At 36.0% G+C, this 16,012-nt stretch overlaps 2 long non-coding RNA genes across 2 annotated transcripts; both read right to left on the reverse strand.

Moving 5' to 3' along the window:
* Window positions 1–12,691: 12,691 nt before the first annotated feature.
* Window positions 12,692–13,527, reverse strand: LOC111885468 (uncharacterized). Its single transcript, XR_002848107.3, has 2 exons — window positions 13,391–13,527; window positions 12,692–12,888 (listed from the first exon to the last, which is right to left on the reverse strand). It is a non-coding gene; the product is annotated as an uncharacterized LOC111885468 (long non-coding RNA).
* A 1,190-nt stretch (window positions 13,528–14,717) lies between these two features.
* Window positions 14,718–15,558, reverse strand: LOC111885469 (uncharacterized). Its single transcript, XR_006192499.2, has 4 exons — window positions 15,379–15,558; window positions 15,230–15,311; window positions 14,976–15,106; window positions 14,718–14,848 (listed from the first exon to the last, which is right to left on the reverse strand). It is a non-coding gene; the product is annotated as an uncharacterized LOC111885469 (long non-coding RNA).
* Window positions 15,559–16,012: the final 454 nt, after the last annotated feature.

Below are 16,012 nucleotides of genomic sequence, written 5' to 3' on the forward strand. Positions count from 1 at the left end.
AAGTTTCATGAGAGGGCGATGTTCTATCCTGAATAGGTGGCTACTGAGCAGGCTCGGATGAGCCGGTATCTGGGTATTCTGTGGAGGGACATTCGGGGAGTTCGTGTTGAACTCGACGTACCAGAAATTTGCTGAGCTCTAGGCAAATGCCAGGAAGAGGGAGATTGAGTTGGAGACTTGGGCTAGGGAGGAGGCCGAGTCTCAGAGAATGGATCGGCGGCCAGCTCAGTCTCAGCTGGCAGCCAAGCGGACCAAGTCCGTTGATTCGAGGACTGGAGGCCAGAAGGGCCGCACTTGCGGGAAGTGCGGCAAGGGTCATGAGGGGGCCTGTCGATCGGGTGCTTGCTACAAATGTGGCAAGGAAGGGCATATCGCCAAGGATTGCCCCAAGGGATTTATGGTTTGCTTCCATTGCAACCAGACCGGCCATCGGAAGGCCGAGTGCCTTCAGCTTCACCAGGGATCAGGACAGGGATTTGCGCCTGCTGCTAGGGTTACCGAGACTCGACCGGCGAATGCCGAGGCTCCGAGGGCTCATGGGAGAGCTTTTCAGTTGACGCGGAGGAGGTCCGCTCGGCGCCCGATGTCGTGGCTGGTATGTATTCTTTCGTGTATTTACTTTTATGCTGAGATATTGTGCTTATATTATGATATGCGTAGGTACTTTTCTTGTGAATTCTGTACCTGCCTTGGTATTATTGGATTCGGGTGCGAGTCGGTCCTTTGTTTCCTTGGCATTTAGTTAGCACATTAGTATCCGTCGAGAGGCGTTAAGTCGTCCTCTGCGAGTTTCCATAGCTGATGAGCGAGCAGTGTATGCTACAGATGTGATTCGAGGATGTATCCTTGAGATCTTCGGGGCAGAGTTCCCGATAGATCTGGTCCCGATTGCGATGGGGGATGTGTGTGTGATAGTGGGCATGGATTGGTTGAGCCGATTTGGAGCTGTTATAGACTGCGAGTGTCAGTTGGTAACAATCTGAGACCCTAGTGGGGGAGTGCTCACGGTGTATGGCGAGGGGACTCGGTGTGGGTCAGCGTTTTGTTCGGCTGCCAGGGCGAGGCAGAGTCTGCAGCAGGGCTGCAGTAGGTTCGTAGCCTATGTGTTGGACACGCGCGTGGCCGCGGGAAGGCCAAGTTCGATTGAGGAAGTTCCGATAGTATGCGAGTTTCCGGATGTTTTTCCTGAGGAACTACCGGGCGTGCCTCCGGAGAGGCAAGTGGAGTTCCGTATCGATTTGGTTCCGGGAGCAGCACCTATCGCCAAGGCACCTTATCGCCTCGCGCCGCCAGAGATGCAGTAGTTATCTTCGCAGCTTCAGGAGCTGTTGGAGAAGGGGTTTATTCGACCGAGTAGCTCACCTTGGGGAGTGCCGATCCTTTTTGTCAAGAAGAAGGATGGTTCACACCGGATGTGTATTGATTACCGGGAGTTGAACAAGTTGACGGTCAAGAATTGGTATCCATTACCTAGGATCGATGATCTGTTCGATCAGTTGAAGGGGGCATCTTGGTTCTCCAAGATATACTTGAGGTCGGGTTATCATCAGATGAGGGTTTGGGATGAAGATATCCAGAAGACTGGATTCAGAGCTCGTTATGGACATTACGAGTTTGTGGTGATGCCTTTTGGGCTCACCAATGCCCCAGTTGTGTTCATGGATCTCATGAACAGGGTGTGCAGGCCAATGTTGGATCGATCGGCGATCGTATTCATTGATGATATTTTGGTATATTCGAGGTCTAGAGAGCAGCATGAGGAGCATTTGAAGGAGATCCTTGGAGTTCTGAGATCGGAGAGGTTGTATGCCAAATTCTCCAAGTGTGATTTCTGGTTACGAGAGGTCTAATTCCTAGGGCATCTTGTTAACCAGAAAAGGATAATGGTCGATCCGGCCAAGATTGAGGCGGTGATGAGATGGGAGGTGCCGAGATCACCCACTGAGATCAGGAGCTTTCTGGGATTGGTCGACTATTATCGGAGGTTTATTAGGGATTTCTCCAAGATCGTCGTGCCACTTACCAAGATGACCCAGAAGGGTGTTGCATTTTCATGGGGTCCGGAGCAGCAGTCCTCATTTGAGACACTTCGCCAGAAGTTATGCGAGGCCGCAGTTTTAGCCCTTTCGGAAGGGATGGAGGATTTTGTGGTATATTATGATGCATCGATATCCGGATTGAGAGCGGTGCTTATGCAGAGGGGGCATGTGATAGCGTATGAATCGATGCAACTTAAGCCTCACAAGTCGAGATATCCCACTCATGATTTGGAACTGGGAGCGGTAGTGTTCGCCCTCAAGATGTGGCGACATTATTTGTATGGGGTTCTGTGTACGATATACACGGACCATAAGAGTTTGAAGTATTTGATGGATCAGCCCAACCTGAATATGCGCCAGAGGAGGTGGTTGGACGTGGTCAAGGATTATGATTGTGAGATCCCGTACCACCCGGGCAAGGCTAATGTTGTAGCCGATGCTCTGAGCTGAAGGGCGGAGGGCGCCCCATTGCGGGACGTTTGTATGAGGTTGACGACGATGACACCGGTATTGGACACCATCTGAGGGGCCCAGGCTAAGGCTGCGAGACTAGAAAACCGAAAGAGGGAGCGGGTTGTCGGGCAGGTATCGGAGTTCGTTACCGATAGGCGGGGACTTATAACATTTCAGGGTCAGATTTAGGTACCGTTTGTGGGCGGGACGCGTACCATTTTGATGGAAGAGGCACATCGATCGAAGTTCTCGATCCATCCCGGGGACACTAAGATGTATTTGGACTTAAAGAAGGAGTATTGGTGGCCCTGTATGAAGAGGGATGTTGCATGGTTCGTCAAGAGGTGCCTAACTTGTCGCCAGGTTAAGGCCGAGCACCAGCGTCCGCATGATAAGCTGCAGCCGCTAAAGATTCCCGAGTGGAAGTGGAAACAGATTACCATGGATTTTATCACCAAATTGCCAAGGACTGCGAGAGGAGTCGATGCAATTTGGGTGATTGTGGATAGGTTGACGAAGAGCGCTCATTTTCTTGCTATCAGTGAGAGCTCTTCTTCTGAGAGGTTGGCAGAGTTGTATGTGAGGGAGGTGGTATCGCGGCATGGGGTTCCGATGTCGATTGTTTCAGATTGAGACGTACGATTTACTTCCAGGTTTTGGAAGAAGTTTCACGAAGAGTTGGGTACGAGGCTGCATTTTAGTATCGCATACCACCCACAGACGGACGGATAGAGTGAGCGGACGATTCAGACGCTCGAGGATATGCTCTGAGCGTGTGTTTTGGATTTTAGAGGGAGTTGGGACACCTATTTACCCTTGGCAGAGTTTTCGTACAACACCAGCCATCATTCGAGCATTGGTATGCCACCCTTTGAGCTGTTGTATGGGAGAAGGTGTCGGACCCCCATCTGCTGGGGAGAGGTGGGGCAACGGGTAATGGGTAGTATAGAGATTGTGCTTCGGTCGACAGAGCAGATACAGCAGGTCAGGCAGAGATTGTTGACTGCTCAGAGTCGCCAGAAGAGTTATGCGAACAGGCGTCGGTCCGAGCTCGAGTTTCAGGTTGGTGACCTTGTACTCTTAAAGGTCTCTCCTTGGAAAGGAGTGATTCGATTCAGGAAGAGGGGCAAGTTGGGGCCTCGATATATTGGACCTTTCAGGGTAATCGCGAGGGTAGGCAGGGTAGCCTACCGTTTAGATCTACCTGCAGAGCTGGGTCAGATTCACGACACCTTTCATGTGTCGGAGTTGAGGAAGTGTATTGTTGACGAGTCGGCAGTGGTACCATTAGAGGATATTCAGGTGGATGCGGGCTTGAACTATGTTGAGAGACCGGTGGAAATTAGCGATCGAAAGGTTAAGGTTCTAAAGAACAAGGAAGTGCCCTTAGTGCAAGTGTAGTGGCAGCATCGGAAGGGGTCCGAGCTGACGTGGGAGTCCGAGTCGGAAATGCGGGAGCAGCATTCGGAATTGTTTTCGGTATAAGACTTCGGGGACGAAGTCTGGTTCTAGTGGGGGAGAATTGTAACAGCCCGAAATTTAGGTACAACCATTTAGCCCTTCGTCTTTTCATAAAATGTCATGTTGGCCCTTTTGTGTTGAGCGGGTACGCTGGGCGTACAAAGAGTATGCTGCGCGTACTCACGCGCTTAATTGAACACGTTGTCACCCAGGTACGCTGGGCATACCTAAGGTTACGCCGGGCGTAACCGGCCCAGATTCAAAACCCTAATATGACTTGAGGGCTATAAAAGGAATGAGATGGTCTTGTCCCTCAGCCACCATCCTTCTGAAAGAAACCCTAAGAGAGCTTTTCCTTCGATTTTAGCTTGGGTGTGAGTGTTCTAAGCTTCAAGGTGTCATTTCAAGGTAGCAAAAGAGAAGAGGAGTCCATTGTGGAGGCTAGAAGTTGGTGAACAAGTGTAGATCCGAGGATATCAAGGGTTGGAGCTTCTCCCTGAGGTAAAAAGTTTGGATCTTGTCTTGTAGTTCTTATAATGTGCTTGTTGGACCAATTTCTAGGGTTTTTGGTCCCAAGATGGAGACTTTATGAGCAAGTAGTCTCCATTGGCCTAGATCTATCATATTCCAGGTCTATTTGAGTTGTATGTTCATAAAAATGTAATCTTGGACGTAAATATTGAGCCATGCATGAGATCTAGATCTTTGGAGGAGAAAAGAAAGGTGTTAGAGGGTGTAGGAGCCTTTACAGCCATGCCAAGGCTTAAAGGTTCTGACTTTATGGGATAAAAGGCTTAAGGAGAGCCAGATCTGGAAGTTGAATGACTGTCTTAACCGTTTAAGACCAAATTCATGGTATGGCTGAAACTGAGACTTACGCTGGGCGTAACTCTCAATACGCGCGACGTAAGGGGTTGAGACCCCGATTGTAGTTCATCGATGTACGCCCCGCGTACAGAAGCTGGTACGCCCCGCGTACTGTTGTCTGTTGACTTTTGTTGACTTTTAGGGTTTTGGTCAATATGTGGACTTTGAGTCAAGGAGGGGTGAAATGGTCTTTTACCCCTCTGTGGGATAATGAAAAGGGTGTAGCCTAGTCTTGGAAGCCCATTTTAATTAGAATGATATTTCGTTGTGATTAGGCGGGGTTGGGTCGTCGTTTCGAGATTTGGAGATATCGAGCACGTGAGATTCTAGACTTCCTGCGAGGTGAGTCTTCTCACTATACTGTACCCGGAGGGGTATCTATGTGTGACCGGAAGGTCGGATATGTTATGAGTTGTATGCGTTGTATATGATTAAGTTAACCGTTTGTATGTGCTATGTATGATATGCTTGATTTGGGCCGGAAGGCATTATGTTATGGGCCAAAAGGCATTATGTTATGGGCTGGAAGGCATTTATGTTATGGTCCGGAAGGCATTGTGCTGTGGACCGAAAGGTCGACGCGGGTAAGACCGGAAGGTTTACCGGGTCGGGACGGAAGTCCCCTGAGACATATGGACCGGAAGGTCACGGCCTGGAAAGGCGTATGTGTGTAAGTAGTATTTGGGGAACTCACTAAGCATTTATGCTTACAGTTGTTGTGTTATGTGTTTCAGGTACTAGCGAGGACCGTGGAAAGGCGCCGGCGTGATCTGTACACACTGACGGAAGATTTATTTGATGATCTTGGGATTTGACATATTTGTATGATACGTTGGATCTTACGGTCTGCTTTGGATGAAAACATGTTTTAAGAAATGAAAATTTTGTTATGAAAATTTACATTGTTACAGTTGTGAGGAGTGAAGCAATCATGTGAAAGAAGAAAGAAGGGGAAAAATTTTCAGGGGGAAAGGCGCAAGAACAAAATCTGGTACTCATGACTTGAAATCCCTCCAATCCGTAGAACATTGCTATTCATTACCTTGATATTCGTCTTATCCGAGTCAGAAAAAAAAAGGAAGAAGAAGAAGAATCGGTGGTGGTTTCAGCATCGATAGGTTTAGTGATACATTTTAAGAGAGAAAGGAAATATTGGTGACATCTATGATATTATCAAGCAATGGGAAATTGATTAGAAGGAGAGAAAGGAAATAATTTTGTAGTAACATCGGTACTGATGTTGACCGACAATGGAAAAATGGTGCAGGTGCCTGAGAAGGAGACACATGTCTCTATATCTGGAAGACATGCATTGACGGAGAAAACGGTTGAGAAGGATAAAATACCAACGATTAAGCCTCATGTTGTATATGACGCGCCTAAAATAATCCATTCGTGAAATACACGCATAGACCTTGACCTTAAAGTTAGAAGGTTTTTGTGTGTGTGTATATATACACACACACACACTAGCCGTTTACCCGCGCCAAGCGACGGGTGCAAATAGTTTGTTTTGGAAGATAGTTTTAATGCGGCAGTTAGTTTCATTTAGGTGCGAGGCAGTTCCTTACGGTCTTTTGGCGGACTGTTTTGTGTTAGATAGTTTATTTCAACGGATAATTTCTAGGTAGGTGTTTGGATCATTTCAACCAACATTGTACATGAATATAAAGATAACGAACCATCATCTAGGCATACGACATCGAAAGGTTAAACACGACTGAGGAGCAATGGTATCGTCTAGGTTTTCATATAAAAGATCGATGGTGGTGGTTGTGGAGCAATGACAAATTTGAGGTCCTAGTTGTTGGTGGATGTAGGATTTTGTTGTTAGGGTTTCTAGGAAACAAATTTGGATGAGGGATTGCAACAGAGTACAGGAGGTAGAGAAAATGTGGTGGGATTGGATTTTGTGGTTAGTAAACAAATAAATAGAATCAATACACATAGTATATAACATAAAAAAAAATTGCACCTCCAGATTGTATCTTCAAATTATTTATAATAGGCTTAGGTAACAAATCAACAACCAAAGTTAAAGGCTTTAGATAGAGATATGACTGGACTTCACCAAATATGCAGAAAGTCAAATAGAATCTACGGAATTAACACAAAAATTGTCAAAAACTAAAAAAATTATTAAAGTTGTATAAAATAGTAAAAATCCTTAAACCATTTAAGTGACAAACCTTAGGTTGAACACCAAAAATAAACCATTTTTAGTGCTGCAAAGCAAGGCCAACCTGCTCTCTGCAAAAGGTTAAACCATGCCTCTAACATAATAACTAACTACAGCAGAAATGGAGAGTAAACCCCCTCCCCCTCCCCCATAGTGAAACAATCAAAGTAGTAGTAGAATCGAACCTTTCACTTAATCAAGCACCATATCTGAAGCATCAATCTCTTTTCTTTATGGCTTAACAGGCCAACAATTTCTTCTGCTCTTTATTGTTGCTTGGCGTCGATCCATTGAACACATTTCTTGGCCCCTTATAAAAGATAACTGCATCCTAAAGTCAAGAATGAATTAAAGAAGCAAAATATAGCTTAAATCATAATGAAGTTCGAAAATAGAGAGAAATAGATTTGTCTTCCCAATAACTTTTCCTTTAACCTACAAATCCATAGTTAAAATCAAAAACAAAAGGGAGAAAATCGAAATTAATGAAACTTTATAAAAATAGACAAAGAAGTTTGTGGGGAGAAGGTACCAGATCTGTGGTCGAGGGTGTGAGTGGCAGAGAATGGGCTTCATCTTTGTCACCTCCTCCGACTTATATACCTCCACAGTAAGTTGAATCAGACCTTTGGTTTTAGAAAGAGAGGAAACAAATCTGCAACAAAACCTATAAATTGTTCACAATTGCATAGCCGTGAGAAAGGGGAGATGCAAAAATCTGATTTTAAATTTTGAATCTTCAACTTTGACTCTTCTGAGAATGGTGTAGGAATCCGTCTATTGTTGCAAGTTTTCTGAGAGGGTGCATGTTTCCTAAATCAACATACGACCATAGAAAAAGATATCATTCGCTTAATGATGTCGACCTGTTAATTAGGCTGCATGTTATCAGAACTAAAACTTCAACAAAAGCAAAACTACATGTTTTTACTGGGAAGAAACTTACTTTTGAAAAGAGAAAGCAACCGATATGATGTCGACGTCTAAACCATTGTTATGTCTGCATATTTTTGTGTAATTCTAGAGGCTACCCAAGAAGAGATGAACATATTAATTTTTTATAGAAGAAAAACTTAGGAAATGAGGAGAATACGAGATTTCAAATCAATTCCTGGTCTTTTTTCCATGATGGGTTTTTATTATCTTTGGTAAAGATTAATTATTAGTCTTTTTGAGGAGATAAACATTAAATGATTGTACGTAATGTTATAATTATTATATCTCTTAAATTTTAAGAAATAATGAATATGTTTAATAGAATAGAATAGAATATATAAAATCTACAACCTCAAAATAAGAATAACATTAAAGAAATATTTTTCTACAAAAGTTCACATCATTAGTCTTAAATAAAAGCTTATATAATATATAAAACACATTCTATAATTTTTCAAAAAAAGCTAATCTCCACATAAATTTTGGAGTTTTTCAAAAAGTTAATTATTAAATCCATTCTATTATATTAAACATATTCATCATTTCTTGAAATTTAAGAGGTACAAAAAATATAACATCAGGTACAATCATTTAATGCTAATCTCCTCAAAAGACTAATAATTAATCCTTACCAAAGATAACAAAAATCATGGAAAAAAGATCATGAATTGTTTGTAATATTATTAATTTTACTGTTATTTTAACATTAAAACAATCTTATATATTTCACGTTTTCATTTTTTTAACATCTTAAAGACCATTTATATCTAACTTAATTTAAAAATATGAACATGTTATATTAAAAAAAATATTACGACACTATAATTATTATACGAGATGAGATAAAGAATCTTCTTTTTACTTTATTTCTATGAAACCCATTTTTATGAGAGAATTACTACTAATTGATTTTGTTATTGCATCCTCTTTAACAAAATCAAGTAGTAGTAATCCCCTCCTAAAAAATGGGTTTAATAGAAACAAAAAAAAAGAAGATAGTTTATCTCATCTCATATAATAATTATAGTGTCATAATATTTTTTTAATATAACATGTTCATATTTTCAAATTAAGTTAGATATAAATGGTCTTTAAAATGTTAAAAAAATGAAAACGTGAAATATATAAGATTATTTTAATGTTAAAATAATAGTAAAATTAATAATATTACAAACAATTCATGATCTTCTTTCCATGATGGTTTTTGTTTTCTTTGGTAAGAATTAATTATTAGTCTTTTGAGGAGATTAGCATTAAATGATTGTACCTGATGTTATATTATTTGTACCTCTTAAATTTCAAGAAATGATGAATATGTTTAATATATATATATATATATATATATATATATATATATATATATATATATATATATATATATATATATATATATATATATATATATATATTAGACGAAAACTCAAGGGTTGCACATGTTTAAAAAATATTGTTAAAGTATTGAGAAACATATATATTGCTTAAAATGATTATATGTTACTAACATTGATATCGACATTATAAGTTTTACAATATATATATATATATATATATATATATATATATATATATATATATATATATATATATATATATATATATATATATATATATATATATATATATATATATATATATAAAGTCTCAACTATCTTGAAAAACATTTTACTCAATGGCCTTTATCGGCTACTCACATATAAATAAAAATTGAATATTATTCTCAATTCAGTGTTATTTTTTAATAATTGTTATGACCGATTAATTTAAAATGTTATTTATAAGTAATTGTCTCATAGATCCTATATCTATCTATATGAAAAAAAAATCATGTAACGAAGTGGATTATTATTTGTACAATTGGTACTTCGAACTTGGAATGAGCATGAAGAAATTAACGATACTTCTTTATCTTTTGAGTTGTTTTGCTGGATTGGTCAATCAAGATCTTTGGTCTCTACCCAGACCCAATGAAAAAAATAGGATCACTCCTTTTGGACTTGTTGAGAATGATTCTGGTCTAGTTCGTGGCATATTAGAAGTGGAAGGCGCTCTGGTGGGATCCTCACAGACATGACCATATTTTAATTTCGATGATATATAGATATAAATAATTTTATGTTACTTTTTAACTATTACTGATAATTAATTTACAAAATCACTTTGAAAAATACTATATTACTATAAAAATAGTTTTTGGATATTATTTTAGTTTATTTGACAATTTGATTGAAATTTGTATTTAATTTGTTTAAACATTTTAACTATTCAAAAAAACATGTTGATCATTTATTAAGTTTATCTAATTGGTATAAAAGTTTGCGATTTTTAGCTCTATAAAGTCAAAATAAATAAATAAATTATATATCTCAAAGTAGTTTTTTTTCTATGAATTTCTATTGATTTTCTAGGTTTAGGGTATCTAAAGTCATATATATATATATATATATATATATATATATATATATATATATATATATATATATATATATATATATATATATATATATATATATATATAGAGAGAGAGAGAGAGAGAGAGAGAGAGAGAGAGAAAATGATCAAATAAGACCACCTAAAATGTTGAGAACGCGAGAACAAGTATATTCATTTGTGATTCTATGTATTTATTTATGGAAAAATGATAAATTTTTTACGCACAATCAACATGAATATGCTTTTTCTCTTCAATTGAAATTAAAGGCGTAAAAATTTATCATTTTTCCACAAATGAATATATGGAATCGCAAATGAATATATTTAGTTCTCACGTTCTCAATCTTTTTAGTGTTCTCATTTTATCCTACTCCTTATATATATATATATATATATATATATATATATATATATATATATATATATATATATATATATATATATATATATATATATATATATATATATATATATATATATATATATATATATGACTAGTTTTTTTCATAATATATTGATTTGAGTCTAATGTTTTTTCAACTTCCAACCTTATTTAAATTTTTAAATATAAAATATTATCATATAGATTATTTGAATTATTTATATCATATACTTAGTTTTTATAATTTATATGTGATTTTAAATACAATGTCTATATTGAACGTTTAAATTATACATATAATATATTTGATTTATTAAGTTTATATATATATATATATATATATATATATATATATATATATATATATATATATATATATATATATATATATATATATATATATATATATATATACTACGAAAACTCAAATGTTGCACATGTTTAAAAAATATTGTTGAAGTATTGAGAAACATAGATGTTGCTTAAAATGATTATATGTTACTAACATTGATATCGACATTATAAGTTTTACAATATATAGTCTCAACTATTTTAAAAAACATTTTACTCAATGGCGTTTACCGGCTGCTTATATATAAATAAAATTGAATATCATTCTCAATTCAGTGTTATTTTTTAATAATTGTTATGACCAATTAATTTAAAATATTATTTTTACGACCATATTTTAATTTCGAAGATATATAAATATAAATAATTTTATGTTATTTTTTAACTATTACTGTTAATTAATTTACAAAATCACTTTGAAAAATACTATATTACTATAAAAATAGTTTTTAGATATTATTTTAGTTTATTTGACAATTTGATTGAAGTTTGTATTTAATTTGTTTAAACATTTTAACTATTAAAAAAAGCATGTTGATCATTTATTAAGTTTATTTGAGATTTTGGTTTAGGTTTTAAATCTGTTACCATTTTTAACTTAATAAATCAAATATATTATATGTATAATTTAAACGTTCAATGTAGACATTGTATTTAAAATCACATATAAATTATAAAAACTAAGTATATGATATAAATAATTCAAATAATCTATATGATAATATTTTATATTTAATAATTTAAATAAGGTTGGAAGTTGAAAAAACATTGGATTCATATCAATATATTAAGAATATATATATATATATATATATATATATATATATATATATATATATATATATATATATATATATATATATATATATATATATATATATATATATATATATATATATATATATATATATATGACTTTAGATACCCTAAACCTAGAAAATCAATAGAAATACATAGAAAAAAATACTTTAAGATATATCATTTATTTATTTTGACTTCAGAGATTTTTATTAAAAACTAGAAAAATGATCTCAGGCTTCGCCCGTGTTAGAGAAAATTTTGAGAAAAGTTTTGTTTACAACCCAAAGCATTTGGGAAAATAAGGTAGGTACACTTCCGTTTTCCTCGGTTGTAAATTAAATAATATGTTGCTATACGAATAATGGTTTTAAACAATAATAAGATGTTATAACATTCCTCCTGATAAGCACCTGTTATCCCCCACTCAGACATCAAAAATTTCAAATTATCAAAATACCAAAATCCTTGATACCTTTGTTCTCATTGTTAAACTTTTGCAAATTCATATAAAGTGAACATTAAATCCATATAAAATTTAAAATCATAATAGGAAACTATAGAGCGAACAAATAAATTATTAAAAAAAATAAGCAAAGTCCAACCCAAATATTCCTCCCCTGCAACACCAAGGTCAAGGTTGCCAATATAAACACCCAACAACATTCAGAAAGAAGAAAGTTATAAAGAAAATGGGAAGAAGTATATAATTCAAAATATCCAGACTTATAGTTGTGTTTGTTAGATCAGTGTCCACAAGAATAACAGCCTAACTGAAATGAAAAAAAGAACATATTTCTTAATAGTCTTATAATTTTGTTGAATATAGTTGAATGGAAATAGTAAAAGGATTTTAACATAGCATAAAAATCCACTTTTTATTAAAGATATAATTGCATTAAAGAAAAGTATACGATGAAGGGAATTGCAAACATAGTGAAAATAAAAGATCTTCTTACTTGCGAAAAAGAGTTATGCATCTTTAGCTCAACCTGTAATAAAACCGTAAACCACTTACTACACCATTGCAAATTAACAGAATTCAAAAGATTTATTTGTATATTGATCCCAACTGATAGCATATGCAAAAGTTTGAGGAAGAAGCATGCGATACAGGGGAGGAGGCTCATTAAAACATACAAAAAGCAAAAATACTTGTCATTAATCTAAAATAGATTTAAGAAAACAATCTGTTTTCTGCTTTCCTGCATATGACCTAAAATTAGTAAAAAAAACCCATGAAGAAAGTAAGGAATAAAGAAAGTCATGGTTTTAAAACTATTTTTTTTCATTTATCTGTTATTGTAATTGAAAAAAACATCTTTCAAAAACACAAAATTACCCAACTAAACCATAAAAGTTTAAGTATGAAGTTATAAATCTAATATCAATTTGGAATCTAATTCAATGGCAAGAAAAGATGGCAAATGAATGGAATAGGAAGTGGTATTGCAATTTGCATTTTATACTTCTCTTTCTAGTCTTAAGAGACACCTGTATGTTGTTTTTCAACATGATTCACCAACGCCACACTTTGACACATGCACCACCTCCATTGCCGCCACTACCACGACCATTACTATAACTATCCTAACCAAGCACCACCATTTGGACAAAACTGCCCCTAAAATTCAATAGGGAAAATGACTTATTAAGGTAACTAACTATTTCAATTGTTCATATATAGGTAATGTTCTTTTTTTTGTACACATTAAGGTAACTAACTTGTTTTGTTTGTTCACATTTAGGTAATATGACCGGCTATCACCTGTTTTTGCTTATGTGGCATCCACCTGACATATGACTTGAATACGTTGCACCTACGTGGCATGGTGCATATATGGAAAAATGACTTATTAAGGTAACTAACTATTTCAGTTGTCCATATATAGGTAATGTTGTTTTTTTTGTACACATTAAGGTAACTAACTTGTTCTGTTTGTTCACATTTAGGTAATATGACCGACTATCAACTGTTTTTGCTTATGTGGCATCCACCTGGCATATGACTTGAATACGTTGTACCTACGTGGCATGGTGCATATATTGTCTTCATTCGATTACACTATAACTGTGTCATACGATTCCACCCCTAATTCTAAACCCTAGATAGATCGACGATGGCTTCTTCTTCCTCATCTTATTCTTCAAAATGATAAGATGAATTTCAAGCTGATCATCCATGTGATTGCAGTTTACCATCTCGTGTGAAGATTTCAAGAACTCCTACAACATATTCAACAATATTGATTTACCATCGAGTTTTGACAAACTCTAAATTTTCTTCCTGTGTTGTCAGGAGTTCTTGAAATCTTCACACGAGATGGTAAGCCACAATCACATGGATGATCAGCTTGAAATTCATCTTGTCGTTTTGAAGAATAAGATGAGGAAGAAGAAACAAAACAAGTCATATGCCAGGTGGATGCCACGTAGGTGCAACGTATTCAAGTCATATGCCAGGTAGATGCCACATAAGCAAAAACAGTTGATAGCCGGTCATATTACCTAAATGTGAACAAACATAACAAGTTAGTTACCTTAATGTGTACAAAAAAAAAGAACATTACCTATATATGGACAACTGAAATAGTTAGTTACCTTAATAAGTCATGTTCCCATATATGCACCATGCCACGTAGGTGCAACGTATTCAAGTCATATGTCAGGTGGATGCCACATAAGCAAAAACAGGTAATAGCCGGTCATATTACCTAAATGTGAACAAACAAAACAAGTTAGTTACCTTAATGTGTACAAAAAAAGAACATTACCTATATATGGACAACTGAAATAGTTAGTTACCTTAATAAGTCATTTTCCCAAATTCAATACATGTGCAACATATGGATATAAAGATGTAAGCCTTTTTTTCGATAAATCAAGAATTGATGAAACATAAAACATTACCAACTTATACAATTACACTATCAACATCAACACCTAAAGTCCCTGCAAATAAAATCCACAAATAGAATTAAAAAAATAAGACGCAAAATCATTTTACAATGAAGTCCGAATAGCATAGGTGAAGCAAAAAAAATAGTAACATAAAACTTCAATCAATTCAAGTGCTTACCTTTTTGTAAAAGTCGTTCTCGTGACCAATCGAATCCACCAGAAAACTTATAATCACTATTTCACACTTGATGGATACATGAGATAGCAAAAGTCATTAGAACGGAAGGTGGGGGAAACCGAAGGTAAACCCTAAAAATGACAAATGTAAATGTAATAAATCAAGAGAAATCAGAAAGTGAAATGCAAATCAGGTTCCTAAATCAAACAAACCTTATGAAAATTATTCTAAAATCAAGGCGTTGAAGCATCAACCTTCTAATTGGGGGAATTAAACCCTAATCAAAGTGCTTCATGTGATGTTCCTGCTATGAACTCCTAAATCAAAACATTGGACCTGGTCACAAAAAGAGGCAAAATTGACCTATTATCCAGAAAAAGCAAACCAAAAATAGAACTAATACCTTAGTTAGAAGCGACGAAGAAGATCCTAAGCAAGAGTATTCGAAGCCGACGAAGGGATCCCCAAAATGACGAAGGCAAAAAAGCCATAACGACCGAGAGAGCTACCATTTTTCCCAATAGAACTCTCGTATTGTTGATTCAATTACCCGACCAGACTCTGACACATCGTCGTTCCTTCCACTACCATCATTCTATAGGGCTCTGAGGCAACCTTTTCGGAGGAAGACAACAATTTAGGTTTTTTTGCTGTGCGACCTGAAATTCCACTGAAATATCGTCGATGCACTCTTTGGTGACCATCATCGTCGGTGCGAGTACCATTATACCCCGCTCCACAGGAAAGCAAGAGAGAATGGTGCTCCGAGTTTCATTAAAGGAAGGAAGTGAAAGGAAATGGAAGGAAAACTTTCCCTCCTAACTTTCCTCCCGATTTGGGAGGATTTGAAAAGAAAGAACAAAATGTTTAACTTTTCTTCCATTTCTCTCCGACTCGGGAGCACAAATGACAATTTCTTTTTCCTTTCTTTTCTCTTCTTTTCTCTCCTTACTTTCTTTTCTCTTCTCTTCTTTTCTTTGCTACAACTCGGGAGCGGGGTGTTAATGTGTTCTATCAAGCGTTTATATGAAGATGTA

This window comes from Lactuca sativa, chromosome 5, assembly GCF_002870075.4.
Source record: "Lactuca sativa cultivar Salinas chromosome 5, Lsat_Salinas_v11, whole genome shotgun sequence".
In the NCBI taxonomy this organism is placed as follows: domain Eukaryota; kingdom Viridiplantae; phylum Streptophyta; class Magnoliopsida; order Asterales; family Asteraceae; genus Lactuca; species Lactuca sativa.